Here is a 16,464-nt window from a genome sequence, read left to right on the forward strand (position 1 = left end):
TGACCTAGCTTTGGAACAGGGGAATTTGGTGGTTAGTCTACTTGGAAATTTTGCACAAAATATTTTGAGGGTAAAATCCCATCTTAAAGACCTTAACTTACTTTTTAAAAGAAATACAAAGGATAGAATGGTGTGGACAATATATAATGGTTACTTGTGATGTAGCAGTGCTCTACGCGAACATTGACCATGATAAAGGCTGTTAAGAACTTTTTAGAGGAGGACAACAATCTACCAACAGAACAGATGAATTTTATAATCAATTGTATAGATTTTATCTTAAGAAATAATTATTTTAATTTTGATGGTAGTTTTTATCTTCAATGTAAGGGAACAGCTATGGGCACCAAGTTCGCGCCCAGTTATGCAAATTTGTTCATAGGCAAGTTTGAAGAAAACTGTATATATAGCCCATGGAGCGTGAACATGGTGACCTATAAAAGATCTATCAATAAAATTTATCGATAAAATCTTAATACTGTGGAAAGGGGACAGAGAATTATTACAACAATTCTTCGAAGACTTAAATAAGAATGATGTGGGACTTTCCTTTACAAGTGAAATTAGTAAGGAGAAGATACACTTCTTGGATATTGAGATTAATATAATAAATAATGTATTAAAAACAAAGACATTTTTTAAGCAAACTGATGCTAACAATTATGTACATGTAGAAACCTGGCACTTTGAAAAATTGGTTCAAAATATCCTTAAAGTTAATTCACATGAATCACAAAAAAACTGTAACACTTTAGAAGATTATGATTCTCAATCAGTAATTTTGAAGGAAAGGTTCATTGAAAGAGGTTTTAGTGAAGAAGAGGTAGAGTAGATCTAATGATCATGGAGGTTAGACAAAAAGATAGGGAACAAATTATACATACTGACAGGAAACAAATCCGGGAAAATGGGGAAGTAGAAGAGAAAAATACAAAGTTAAGTATTCCCTTTGTCACTAAATATAATGAACAATTTAGAACTATCAAAAACATTCTAAATAGGCACTGGCACTATATTAGGAGAGATCATATTCTGGGATCATGTCAAAAATCACCCAGAAATAGTCTTTAAGAAGACAAATAATTTGAAGAATCAATTAGCCCCAAGTGAGTACAAGAGGAAATCTATGTGTAGAGATAGGAAACCTTTAGGAAATTACATTAAAGGTTTCTTTCCTTGCCACAAATGTGTGGCTTGTAAATTTAGTAACAAAGCAAAAAAAGTAACTTCAACTTCAAATGGAAAGGAGGTCCTGACTCGGGACACAATAAGATGTTCAAGTAAGGGTGTTGTGTATTTGATAGAATGCCCATGTCGCAAACAGTATTTAGGCAAACTCAAAGGATATTACGGGACATGATCAGGGAACATCTTTATAATATAAAAAAAAAGGGGTTCGATGGTCATTACTGTCGAAGCACTTTAAGGAGTATCATGCCCCAAATTCCAAAGATCTTAAATATTGGGGCATCAAATTAGTTAAAAAAAAGACTGGAGAGGGGGTGACCACGAGAAAAACTATTATACTATGAGGCCAACCTAATTTTTGAGATGGGTACTTTAACTCCAGAAGGTCTCAATGCTGAATTGGACCTAAATCCCTTTCTCAACAAGTAAGAAACACATTGATGAGTGATATTAAACCTAGTTGGTTATATGAAATTATGGTTCCAAGATAAAATTATGGGTTTGGAGTGACAACTAATATAACAACCTTTAATATCTTCTTCAGTAGAAACTAGCTGTAAATCTGTGGTAAAACTGAATGTCTATATTATCAATTCCTATTTTCTTACGTAAATAATATATGATGTAAATTTGTAAATTAATATGATCTGTATGTACCTTTTTTAGAAAAGAAGCTCTTAATGAAGAGTACTAGTACTAATATATGTAGCTGTATTAGAAAAGCACTGTGATATGCCGCTATGAAAATATATCAATAGTGAACAATTTTATGTTAGTATGATGGACATTTATATAACAAGACTAACATCAAAGGATGGAACTTGTTGAAAAGATCGACCAAAATTAATCAACACAAACATGATGGTGGTAGTAAAATCCCTTTAATACACATATGAAAATCCCTTTAAAAGGTGGAGCTTTTACTGGAGGCAACAGATGGGATCAGTATAAAAAGGGTAATCGCCAGGGTAAAGGATACGTCTTGATAAAGGCCAGCTGTGGCTGAAACGTGTAGACAAGTATCTACCCAGGAGAAGCAGAGTGCTCTGTAATTACAGCTAAGAATACCGGACTGACGCGGACAGAGTTTTAAAATCCACACACTAAATACCACACCTGATTGGAGGAAAAACACTTACGTGACCGCGATTGAAGTAAGCGGAAGCGTTACCAAAAATTGAAATGCGGGAAGGATAGCAGCATTGATGACCTATGGATACCAGCGCATGAGTGCAACCACATAAGGACAATTGTAAAGTGGTAAGGTATAACGGGCGATCCGACAAGAACAATAAGGTATTGGTTATAAGGATATGTTTGCAGACATCCCAACCTGCAAAAACTCATTTCAGGGAGGTGGCTTCACCCGGTACTGCGCCGCCAAACCCCCCCCTCTCCCAGTTATATATTGGACACCTTGAAACCCTAAATAAGATAGAGACTTATCATTAAAGTTGCTTCCCGCTAAAGTCACATTAAAAAAAAAAGTAGCCTTATTGCACAACCACATACAACAAACCTATTTTCCAGTGATCGTACACTTGTTGAATGCATAAATATTTTAGAATACAAAGTTCAATTACGTGCAGTAAATAAGATAGTATTTGTGTTTTATTTTATTAAAATTAGTGGGGGCTTTTTGGTTACTGATGCATGCTTTGAGAGTTCTATAACGTCCCAGCAACTAAAGGCATTCCTTAAAGAAACACTTTTCCGGATTTGGGCCACATTGGATCATGGTACTTGGAGTTTCAGGGAAATTGCATTCCATTTGCTGGCATCAGGGAGCCGCTATTACAATTAGGGAGACTCCCTGAACTTCAGGGAGAGTTGGGAAGTCTGTGTTTGGAATCTGTGGGATGGCTTTTAGTTCCCTTAAGTTAATATTAGGGATTTTCACAGTTGAACACACAGCCCTCTCAGCAAAGGAGATTGGCTCATATCTATTGGAAAACAAGGCGGCACTTCTATTTGTATATTTTATTTTATTTGACAGACTTATTGTGAATGTATGTCTTTTTAGACCACCGGTGGTTATTGCTTTATTAGAAATTAAATGTGCATTACATTTTAAACCTTTTTATGTCTTATGAATTTGTTCACACTATAACGGGTTTTGCTGTTCATAGCGCATCTTTTTTCTTACCTTTTGTCTTTTTGGATTGTTTGCAGAGAACGATCCAGTTTAGGTTACTGAAACCGTTCCTTTTTTGCTGCTTGATACTTGTGGGGGTTTTTTATACCTGTGGTATTTTACTGCTTAATTTCTCTCTCTCACCAAGCCATGTACAACAGGTGAATTTGGTTGGTGTGACTACTTGGGAAGTGGGCATTCTGGGCGTTCTTTGCACAAAATGTCATTTTGATTTAGACATGGATTACATGGCTGGTACTTTCCTACTTTTAAAAGTTGGGAGGTAAGTGAAAAAATAGAAAAGAAAACCAGGCAAAATAATTAATGAAAGCACATTCAAATGTTTTCCTGCACATGAAAAAAACAGAGAAACTCAGGACGTGACCCATTCAGTAATAAGAAAGCAATAATGTAGAATACACAGAACTGAGTACTTACAGCAGATGAAGTGATACAGGTGAGCTGTGTACTGATTTCTAGGAGACAGGAATCCGTGAGCCGGCAAAGTAGTGGACAGTAAATCCTTAAGGCAGACAAAAGATAATCCAAGAGAGTGGTCAGGCAAAGCAGAGGTCAGTATCACTTTATGGCAGGCAGAGGGTAATTCAAGAGGGTGGTCAAGCAAAGCAGAGGTCAGTATCACTTTATGGCAGGTAGCGGGTAATCCAAAAGGGTGGTCAGGAAAAGCAGAGGTCAGTATCACCTTATGGCAGGCAGAGGGTAATCCAAGAGGGTGGTCAGACAATGCAGAGGTCAGTATCACTTTATGGCAGGCAGAGGGTAATCCAAGAGGGTGGTCAGGCAAAGTAGAGGTCAGTATCACTTTCTGGCAGGTAGCGGGTAATCCAAAAGGGTGGTCAGGCAAAGCAGATGTCAGTATCACTTTCTGGCAGGCAGAGGGTAATCCAAGAGGGTGGTCAGGCAAAGCAGAGGTCAGTAGCACTTTATGGCAGGCAGAGGGTCATTCAAGAGAGTGGTCAGGCAAAGCAGAGTAGGTAAATCCACCATATGATGTCATAACCTCCAAAAACCCAGCGGATATAGCCACCTCAACCTATAGCCTTCCCACTCAGGGTCAAACAACAGAATACGCCAGACGCGTCACTTTCTTCCGACTACATCAGCAGTCGACAAAGACAAAAACTCTGACCACCCATTCAATAGAGAAAAAAGCATCAGCTTGTAAAACACTGTGTGCTGCCTTGTAACAAGAGCGGGTCCCAGGGTTTACAGAAGGGATGTAGGATAATAAAGGACTCCTTGTAGTCTGAAAAGTAAAAGTAGAAAAAAAGAGAAAGGGGTTATTCACCCAAATTACTTTTAGGGATACTAAACCCAAATGCATTCTTTCCTAACTCAGATAGAGCATGCAATTTAAAAGAAAAACTTTCTAATTTACTCCTATTATCAATTTGTTTTCGTTCTCTTGCTATCTTTATTTAAAAAGCAGGAATGTAAAGCTTAGGAGCCAACCCTATTTCAGGTTTAGCACCCTGGATAGCGCTTGCTTATTGGTGGCTACATTTTTTCTTTCTTATATGCAAAAATATCTCAGACTGGTAAAATGTCTGAGTTATAAATAAAGTTATTCAATATTTTTTTTTTTAAAATGAAGAGGCCCTTTACTTGATGATTTTCCTTAGAGAGATATTTTACTTGGAATTTAAACCTTGTGGATCTTTTGTTAGGGTGTGTAAAATTAGCTATATGGTCCTGTTTGTTGTGCTCAGCCTACAATTAACAACATATAGTTGAGTTAATCATTCCTATGTCTGTAGATAAATAATCACATTTCACAGTTAGAGAAAACTCTTGTATTAATATCTGATCTGGGAAAGCAGATGGTAACAATATATACTATGGTAATTCATAGTACACATTTTTACCACGTGCAGTAGGCATTTCAATACTCCAATAGTCATTGCAGAAGTATTTTTAGTTCTTGGGCAGTCACTGAAATCTTCTACTGAACCCTACACTGTCAACAATGTTATCTTTTATTTATCTCATATATTTCTCACGACGAGAGGGCAAGATGCACATAGGGTCCTACACCCCCATTAGACAAACATAGATAACTGATTTATAATAAAATTAAATATTTAACCCCTTCACTACCGGGAATTTCAGAGAAAACCTTGCCCAATGTACCAGAGAATTTTTAGAATTTTTGCTATCACTCTGATTAAACAGAAATAGCGCTTTTGATTTTTGATTTACCTATGAAAGCTATATATTGTCATATGAGTAGTAAAGTTAGTCCAGGAAAGGACCATGAGGTTGGGAAGTGACAATGAGACACAATGCCCTAGCACAGAGGGTTAGACCCAAGATGTGACAAATTCAGAGGACAAGACAAAATCAAGGTTAGTTCAGGCCAAAGGTCAATACCGTGCAAGCTAAATGCAGTGCCAAATCAGGATCCAAAGGGGTAAACAATGGCCAGGCCAAAGGCCAGAATCTTGCAGGCAACAAAAGAACCAAGTCAGAATTCAAAGGCTTAGTCCAGGAAACAGTTAGGTGTCGTACACAGAGAACAGAAGTAACAGGCAAGAAAGTAGAACACTCAGGCATATGCACGGGCAAACACAGGAAGCAGCTTTTATAGGGTGTTGATTAACTGCCTGCAGCTGGCAGGTAGGTGGAGCCTGAGAGGTAGCCAGAGCAGGCAGTAGAAAAGTAATTCTCACACAGAGCCTGAGTCCTCCAATGGCTCAGGAAGAAGAGCAACAGGCCAGAGACTGGAGGAGGTCCTAGGATCTACTCTGAGCATGTTTTTAAAGTAGACACCCAAGGTATTGATCTAGGCCCATTTTGGGATATTTGATGCCACTATTTGACAGCCAGATACGATCATGTAAAAAAAAAAAATTGTTAACTTTCCCACTGAAATTATTTACACGCAACCACTGCAGTCACAAGATAAATGGTTATAAAGTTTCTCTGGGATCCCCTATGTTTAGAAATAGCAGACATACATGGCTTTGCCATTGCTTTTTGGCAATTAGAATGCAGCCAATTGTAGCTGCGCACCTTGCGTGAAATTGCTGGCAGTGAAGTGGTTAATCAAGCTTGTAAGGTAAATTTTTGTGCAGAGTAGAGATTACCCTCCCACCTGACACCTCCCACTCCCTGATCCCTCCCTCACACCCCCACTGGTCTCCACCATCTTAGGTACTAGCAGAAGGAATGCAGTTTAGGGATTTATTTTTAAAACTTTTTTTATCATTATTGTCCTCACACTAAAGTTATCACTCCTCGACCCTCCCACCACTATGATCCCACACCAAACAGCTCTTTAATCCTCCCCCCTATTCCTACTGGTGGCCATCTTAGGCACTGGCAGCTGTTTGCCAGTACCAAGTTTATTTATTTTTTATTTATTATTTATGTAGTGTAATGGTGCTCCATACCTCCCCCTCCCCGCGATCATTAATTATGCCCCTCTTCCCATTTTCTCTGTAGTGTAGCTAAGTTCCCATCCCTCCCTCTCCCTTAAAAATATTTTGTGTAGTGTAGGGCCCCTCCCACTCCCTCATTCCCCCCACCACCTCTGTGCTGCCTACCCGCCTCCCACACCTCCCGCCGGCAAAAGAAGCTGATCATTAAAGACGGTGACACACACAGTGTCCCTTTCTGCAACTATATCAGGCATCTGCCTTTATATGGGACCAGAGCACTGATCATGCTCTAGTTCCATATGCAGAGAGATGCCTGGAGCTCAGGAACTTCAGCTCTCGGCTGTAACTTTATTTTTTGTATTCTTTGTTGAAAACTAAATCTAGGTAGGCCAATATGCTCATTTCTTAACCATTGAAGACTGCCTCTTATCTCAGTGCATTTTGACAGTTTTCACAGCTAGACAGTGCTTGTTCATATGTGCCATATAGGTAACATTGTGCTCACTCCTGTTAGCACTAATTGGCTAAAATACAAGTCTGTCAAAAGAACTGAGATAAGGGGACAGTCGGCAGAAGCTTAGATACAAGGTAATCAGGTACAAAGGATATAAATATAATAGTGTTGGTTATGCAAAACTGGGGAATGGGTATAAGGGGATTATCCATCTTTTTAAACAATAACAATTCTGGAGTAGACTGTCCCTTTAAGGATTTGGGGGCACAGAAAGGAGAAAGCATTATGCCTTATAAACCACTCCTCATCATTTGCTTCTCTCTTAATACTGCTGTCATACCTTAAACAAAATATGCCATTAAGTAATATGCTTTATTTGTGAAGATTTATATTTTCATTAAAATGTTTGTTTAGGTTATTGGCTTTAAAACATTTGTCTATATGCAGATATAGCTCAGCCCAAATGTAGTCCCCATGTCTTTATCCAGTGGATGATTCATTATCTTTAAAAGAACAATAAACTGGGTATAACTACAGCAGGATTAATAATCACCATACTAATGTGATTTCCCTCCTCTGTCTGCAGCTCTCCTCAAAGCTGTTCTCATATTTTGTAACCAGTTACAGTGGGTGCAGCCATCTTGAATCTTAGGTTTTCCTGCACTCTGTTATAGGTTTGGTGTGAATTTGCAGGAATTGCACGATAACCTGAAGAGAATAATACAGCTGTCACAAAGCTGTTATAATATATAGTGGGAGCTTTACAATTCTTGCAATAGCGGCATTACTCTATATTATTTATGTGTCTTTTTTACACTGTGTACAAAAGCTACAACAATGTAAACCTCACACTCTGTATTATGTGTATTAAACTAAAGTGCACCACACGTCTGAGAAAAGCTGCCAACATCACTGATTTGTAAATCTTTACCTCATCTGCCATGAAAGAATACCTGAACTCCAGAGATGGCAGCACCAACCAGCACCTGTAATGGATACAATATGAGATCAACTCTTACAGGAGGACAAACAATAGCTTGGTGAGTAATTATCATTGTGCCCAGCAGTTAGATGTCCCTTTAAACAATGCTGGTAAAACATGAGCAGTGTATTTAGACACATTGCTGCCATGGGACTTGTACCACAGACTGGTCTCCCTGGTCGTACTTTATTGATCTTTCAAAGGTGGTAAATTAAAGCTTGTCTTGGGTTAGATATTAAAGGGACATGAAACCCACATTTTTTCTTTCATGATTTAGAAAGAGCTTTTCATTTTAAACAACTTTCTAATTTACTTCTAATATCGAATTTGCTTCATTATCTTAATATCCTTTGCTGGAAAGCATATCTAGATAGGCTCAGTAGCTTCTGATTGGTGGCTGCACATAGATGCCTTGTGTGATTGGCTCACCCATGTGCATTGCTATTTCTTCAACAAAGGATATCTAAAGAATGAAGCAAACTAGATAATAGAAGTAAATTAGGATGTTGTTTAAAATTGTATTCTCTATCTGAATCATGAAAGAAAGATTTTGGGTTTAGTGTCCCTTTAACAAAATCTAAAAAAGCAATTCACTCATTTGCCTCTCACTATTTATACAGAAACAAAGCTCTCAGACCCATCGCTACCAGTGTGCATGCTTATTATAAGGGATGGGTACATGTTTCTTCATATTAATTAAATATAACAAATAGTACTAAATGAATGTTGAATGTTTAGTGGATATTTTGATATTCATTACTGTAAAAAAAAAAAAAAGATAATTTCCCTTTATCAGTTATTACTGGCTGAGAGGTGAAAATATCACCTCATTTAAATAAAGAGAGAGAGATTTATGCTGTGGGCAGGCAGAGCCACATAGTTTAGCAAGGAGACCACAGCAAAGAAAAGGTTCTTTTAACATACATTTTTTTTTAAACTCATGACTGAAGGTCCTGTTTATTTTTAGTTCTGGTAAATCCTAGAGTCTTTGAAATGCTTGGATTTACCATCACTTTAACACTGCACGCTTGTGTAATTAACTGTAAAGTTATCATATTTTACAGTTAACACTACATTTACTATATTTAAAGGCAAGGTAAAGTTTGCAATGTTTTTAAATTTGTATATTTTTATAATTATCCTTGCAATGCAGTCGCTAAGTCCTTTTCAATATTTTCGTGGTTGAAGAGAAGTTATTTATCTAACAATATATCTACCTTTTATTGTATTACTCCTCCCCCTTGATACTTCCGATATTTCTGTTCTCATCTTAGAGAACCAACCCACCCGCATTTGACGCCTGATTTTTGCGCGTTCACGGATCTCGAATCATCTGCGCATGCGCAATTGTCTGTAATTTCTACAGCCAGACTCGGCAGTGATCTTCATAGCAATTACCAATACTCATTCTTAAAATATTGTTTTTGACAGTAAGTATAATTAATTCATATTTTTTCGATTTCAACATTTATAGTTTCATATTGTGGCACAATCGTTCCTATGCACTATGTGTAATATTCATATTCGAAAAATCAAAATAAGTCTTATCAATATTTTACTATATTTCAAGAAAAAAATACATATATCAATCGTGTTTAGAGCAATAAAATTTGAGACATATGTATTATCAATACTAGTACCCAGAAATAAATATTTAAAAAAAAAATCATAATAGGTGCATTACTACTCAAATTATGTATGTGCATTGACCATACTGAATGTATGAAAGTTATCTTTTTTTATAGATATACCAATATCGATAATATAATATTCAAGATTCCTTTTCATTGATCAACACTTTTTAATCTCAAAAAGCATGTTTTCATTTTTCACACCGGAGCAGATTTCACTGATACAATAAAAAATTCACAAATCATGTTAGACCCATCTTCCACGCTCTCTCCTATGTAATTTTATCTTGCTTGGTGTTTTTATACTGGAGCATATACAATGTTGCTCTAACAGTCACTTATCCGGCTATAACACATTTTCCATGCTGTATAATTGCAAATAATAAAGTGTCTTACGTTATTTATTATAATGGATAATATAACATTTATCCTCAAACAACCGATTCATTTTCTTTACCTATGTTCCATACTCAATCATGAACAATAATAGATTTTTTTGTGTTAGAATACTTTATCATATTACACATATCCTATAAGCAACACTCATATAGCTATACGCATGTTATATGCTATCTACAGTCAAATTTTTCAGTGCTTGCAGTTTGAATAGCTTAGCAGATAACATTGATCTAATTACCGTCACTCATCCTGCTAGAGCCATGTTAATTTTTCTCTTTTTTTTTTTTAAAGGGCCACTAAACAAAAAATCTTTCTTTCATGATTCAGATAGATAAAAAAAAAATTAAAAAAAATAACAAATTACCGCTATTATTTATTTTGATTCATTTTTTAGATATCACTATTTGAAGAAAAAGCAATGCACATGGTGAGCCACTTACAAGTGTCTTCTATGTGCAGCAACCAATCAGCAGCTACTGAGCATATCTAGATATGCTTTTCTGCCAAGAATATCAACATAATAAATCTAATTTGATAATCTAAGTAAATTATAATGATGTTTAAAATTGCATTTGTATTGATAACAATGATACATCTATCCATCACTTCACATAATATACCCATGTTCCATACTCAACTCTTAGTATATATTTTTTTTTTATGGTGTTAGTATACTTCAGCAGATGTGCCATGTTCTGAAATTTTATATTTTTATTTTTGTTATTATACTAGAGGTGATAACATTGATACCTTGAACCATCCCTTCTCATGCTATACCCAAGTTCCATACTTACCTTGTTGATTTTATATAGTTTTTGTTGTTGCTATAGTGGATCATATTATACTCATCCTATAACCATCGTTCATCATGCTTTACCCATGTGCCATTTTCTCTACTTTGAAATAATATATAGCTTTATGTTTTTATACTGCAGTTGATCACAACGATCCCTTGAACCATCCCTTATCATGCTATACCTATGTTCCATATTCACCCCCAATGATTTTATATAGTGCTTTGTGTTGTCATTATTGAAATGAGTCTACTCAACCTATACCCATCAATCATCATGCTTTACCCATGTTGCCATGTTCTCAAATTAGAAATAATAGATTGTTTTCTGTTATTGAACTGGAGGGGATCACAATGTTCTCTTGAATCATCCCTTCTCATGTTATACCCATGTTCCATAATCTCCTCCATGATTTTATATAGTGCTTTGTGTTGTCATTATTGAGCTGAGTCTCCTCATCCTATATCCATCAATTACCATCATGCTGTACCCATGTTGCTATTTTCTCAAATTCGAAAAAATAGATTGTTTTCTTTTATTTTCATGGATGTGATCACAATGTTATCTTGAACCATCCCTTCTCATGCTAGACCCATGTTCCCTACTCACCTCCATTATTTTATATAGTGCTTTATGTTGTCATTATTGAAATGAGTCTCCTCATCCTATACCCATCAATCATCATGCTTTACCCATGTTGCCATGTTCTCTAATTCGAAATAATAGATTGTTTTCTGTTATTGAAATGGAGGTGATCACAATGTTCTCTTGAACCATCCCTTCTGATGCTATACCCATGTTCCATAATCTCCACAATGATTTTATATAGTGCTTTGTGTTGTAATTATTGAGCTGAGTCTCCTCATCCTATACCCATCAATTTCCATCATGCTTTACGCATGTTTCCATTTTCTCAAATTAGAACAAATAGATTATTTTCTTTTATTTTACTGGAGGTGATCACAATGTTCTCTTGAACCATCCCTTCTCATGCTATACCCATGTTCCATACTCAATCATTTAAATTTATACAGTGTTTGTTTTTATTACATATACAAATCCTTCTATTGTATTACCAACAATCATCCATTTATAACCATTTCACATGTTCTCCAGTTTTATAAATATATTGCTAATAGTTATTACACTAGAGTTGATAATAATGATCCATTGAACCATCCCTTCTCATGCTATACACATGTCCAATACTCAATCTTTCCCTTTATATATTGCTTTGTTTTGTTATAAGGGAGCAGATTCTATTCATCCTATTACAATTAATCTTACATTTACAACCATAGTGTGTCTTCTATGTATACCGTAAAAACTATAAATGATATATATGTTCAAAATTTAATTATTTTATAAATATATTTATTACATTACTGATAAACATGCTGCTAGCAATTTTACTTTATGTAGCAATCCTCTCACTTTACCTGTGAATCATTATTCAAATTTGTCCATAATATATTGTTGTCTGTTAACAATCACAAATTTTATACTTATGATATAAAATTTACTTTTTTTTCGGTCTAATTTTTTTTTCTCCTAAATATACCATTAGATATTGATTGATCTTCTTAGATGGAAGAAGTTAGATAGAGCAATTTTAATAATCATTTAATTTTTTTTTTTTTTTTTTAAGGTAATATCCCTATAAACAGCAAATTTATATTTCTATTTTATCATTTAAAATAGTATTTAAGTATTTCATAATTATTAAATAATTTCTCATTTTTATTGCAGATCACATTTGAAAAATGCCTCACTGCATTGTCATTGGCTGTACCAGCTCTACTAAGAAAGCCGGTGTTGCAAATAATGCAAGCTTTCACGTTTTTCCGAAAACTCACGAAAAAATTAAAATTTGACTCCAACAAACATATCAGTACACTGAGGATCAATTGGAAACAACAGTACAGCGTATCTTCGATACCAACAAAACGATAAAGTATAGGATGTATTCTAAGCATTTCCATCCAGATTGCTACTACACCCAAGGAGTCAATAAGAAATTAAAAATTGATGCTGTACCAACAATTTTTCCTTCACGATTAATTCATTACTCTGAAACTCCATCAACTACGACAACGGATGAATCTGGATCAACTTTAACTTTTAGTGAGTCTTCATCTTCCTCATCAACGGCCTTTCTGATTGAAAAAAGAACACGTTTTAAAATCTGCCATGCATGTGGTCAGAAGTGCAATACATCCAAACAAGATGCTTCAACTAATACTGAATCCATAGAAAGCAAAGATAATTATACTTCTTTTAACAAATTCTATGGCACATTGAGTTCTAGTGTACAAACTCAAAAAAACTTTAAAACATTTTCGAAAAGTACAACCACCACCGATTTCTTTAAGAAACATGAAAAATACACTTGGACTATGGGTGACATATCAAATGAGAACAGTATTGAAGGCAGCATTGCATTCCGAAGTGCAGACCTTTTTGTTCCGGTTACTGAAAACACAGTTGTAGATAAAACATTGTTACCGCCAGAAACATTAAACATTAATTTCACAACTGTTATGTCCGAACCAATCACAGAAATAATACCAGAAACAGCAGTCAATGAACTTTCCGTGATATCATCCAATCTTGAATTAGAGGAAATTGTAATGGAAGCTGAAAATGAAACATTTTCTAAGGATCCAACATACATTCCTGATACAACTGATGAGACAATTGACGATGTCTCAATAGTAGATAATCCGACTAATGCTGACTTAGTTCATGAAACTAAATACATAGTTTTTGACAGATGTTTGGATGAGTTAATAAAATTTATTCCATGTCGTTTTTCTAATCAATGCGATGCACCAATGATGTCTATACAAAAACGTCTAGTGGGAACTATGCTCATAGTAACCGGAGAGTGCGAATCTGGTCATAACTCTCAACTGTGGTGTAGTCAACCGACTATTGGTCACCGACCTTTTGGCAACATTCTTTCCTGTTCCTCTCTCTTATTCACGGGAAATCAATTTGAAAAGATTAGTGATTATTTTAAATGTTTTGGAATTTCCTTTCTTTCTAAACAAACGTATTATAATTATCAAAAAACTTTTCTTTTTCCAACCGTGTACACTTTCTGGAAACTAGAATGTTCTAAAAATTTAGAGAGATTTAAAGGTAGGGGTATTGCAATAACAGGCGATGGACAATGCGATAGCCCCGGTTTTTCCGCAAAATATTGCACGTAAACAACCATGGAGGCTAAAACTAATACTATTCTAAATGTTGAAATTGTACAAGTCACAGAGACAACCTCTTCTGTGGCTATGGAAGCAAAAGCCTTCCGGAGGGCTATAAATAAAATGATAACCGATGGTTTAATGCCAGTGATAGTTGCCACTGACAGGCATGTCAGTATAAGGAAAATCATACGTGAGGAATACAAAAATATCAATCACCAATTCGATATTTGGCACTACACAAAAAGCCTTAAGAAGAAAATATTTAAGATTAGTCGAAAGAAACATTGTTCCGAACTTTCGAAATGGGTGTTATCACTTTCCAATCATTTATGGGCATGTAGTGTGTCCTGTGAAGGAGATTTAGAAAAATTGGAAAAAATGTGGAAGTCTTGCCTATATCATGTGTTGAATATACACTCGTGGATAGACAATGGTGTTGAATTTAAATGTAGACATGAAGAATTGAAATCAGAGGAAGAAAGAAAAAGAAAATGGTTGAGCAAACAATCCGAAGCGTTCCATGAATTACAGAAAATCGTTTTGAATGAACAACTGATTAAAGATTTAAAACATCTCAATTTGTTTTGCCATACAGGCAAACTCGAAGTCTTCCATAGCTTTGTCTTGAAGTATAGACCGAAAAGAATTCATTTCAAGATGGATGCTATGGAGGCTCGTACAAAACTGGCTGCTCTGGCTAACAATATGAACTCACATTGCGTCCAATCAAAAGTTAAAAACCCAACTGCACGAAGTGGAAGTTATGGTGAATTACAATATGACACCTATTTTCCAAAAAGTAAAAAAGAATGGATGGTGAGACCAGTCTACGAGGACATGGATTTGTCTCATATACACCAATTGAGTACCGAGGATTTAAATTTAGTAGAAGGCTCTTCCACACATTCTTGGGAATCAAAAAACAGGCTTTTACGTCCTAACATAGCATCAACTCCTCGTCCCGATAAAAAAATACTTATTGAAAAGCATACATCACGTTTTGCACAAAGAAAGTTGTGACAATCCATTAGAAATGAACGTATCATTATATACTATCTTTAAAATTGTTGGCAGCAATTTATTACTTCCAAAATAATAATCATAATAGAGTAATATGAGTTAATTGTTTGAAAAGGTTCAATTGTTATAAATTCTTGTTTATTTTTTATTTTAATAAAGCTTTTATGTTTATGTTTTTTGGCCTACTATAAAAAAAATAAAAAAAAATTGGAAGAATAAAGATTATATTATTCTACAATGGCTTTGTTAATAGTATTTTCAAAAGTTTGTAATTTATATCAACTCGAATATTCTGTCATATTTTGTATATAATCAGATTTATATTCTATTATTTTAATAAATTATTAATACATAAAAATAATTTATCAAAATAATATTATGATGTAAATAATTTTCAATTTATTTATGTCATTTTAACATATACATTAAAATCTATCGACAATAGATTTAGTTAAAATAAATAAAATAGAATATTTTTTTTATATATTTTTTATTTTTACAAATATTGAAAAACAGTGAATTGACAAATAACCAATATTTTTATTTTTTAATGAAAATGGTCAATAATCATAACATTTTTTCAAAGGAACAAAATCACATTTTTAATTAAACTGTGAGCAATTTTTGGAAGACAACCAAATATTTTTTTTATTATTAATTAACAGAAATAGAATATAATTTCTACATCAAAACCTAATCCAAAATCATTTCTGTTGCCGGTCCATGATCCTCCGGGTAATGGAAACCCACATAGATGTTGTCTGGAGCAGGGAAACGTTGACGTATGCTGTTGACAACACATGACGGAATCGGTTTCCTATTTTTTGGTCCCGTTTCTCCATTAATCCAAGTAGAAAACGCTCTATACGATAATTTTCGATATGACCTATTAAAATTTAAAGGATACATTTACATCTTTTTTTTAGAATATACTGAATATACAATAATAAGATATAAATTGAGCAATTTGTATTAAAAAATTTTTTTTTTTTTTTTTAAATTACACAATTCCTTTAAAAAAAAAATTTACACTTGAAAAAGATCAAAAGATATATATATATATATATATATATATATATATATATATATATATATATATATATATATATATATATATATATATATATATATATATATATATTTTTATATACAGGGAGTGCAGAATTATTAGGCAAGTTGTATTTTTGAGGATTAATTTTATTATTGAACAACAACCATGTTCTCAATGAACCCAAAAAACTCATTAATATCA

The 16,464-nt window shown here is 34.5% G+C and overlaps 1 long non-coding RNA gene across 1 annotated transcript in view; it reads right to left on the reverse strand.

The window, feature by feature from the left end:
• Nucleotides 1-4,547: 4,547 nt before the first annotated feature.
• Nucleotides 4,548-16,464, reverse strand: part of LOC128652894 (uncharacterized) — a 106,790-nt gene continuing 94,873 nt past the window's right edge. The window contains exons 2-3 of the long non-coding RNA XR_008401314.1: nt 8,109-8,163; nt 4,548-4,589 (exon numbers count right to left, since the gene is read on the reverse strand). This is a non-coding gene — a long non-coding RNA (uncharacterized LOC128652894). The remainder of the gene's footprint in view (nt 4,590-8,108; nt 8,164-16,464) is intronic.

This window comes from Bombina bombina, chromosome 3, assembly GCF_027579735.1.
Source record: "Bombina bombina isolate aBomBom1 chromosome 3, aBomBom1.pri, whole genome shotgun sequence".
NCBI classification, from domain to species: Eukaryota; Metazoa; Chordata; class Amphibia; order Anura; family Bombinatoridae; genus Bombina; species Bombina bombina.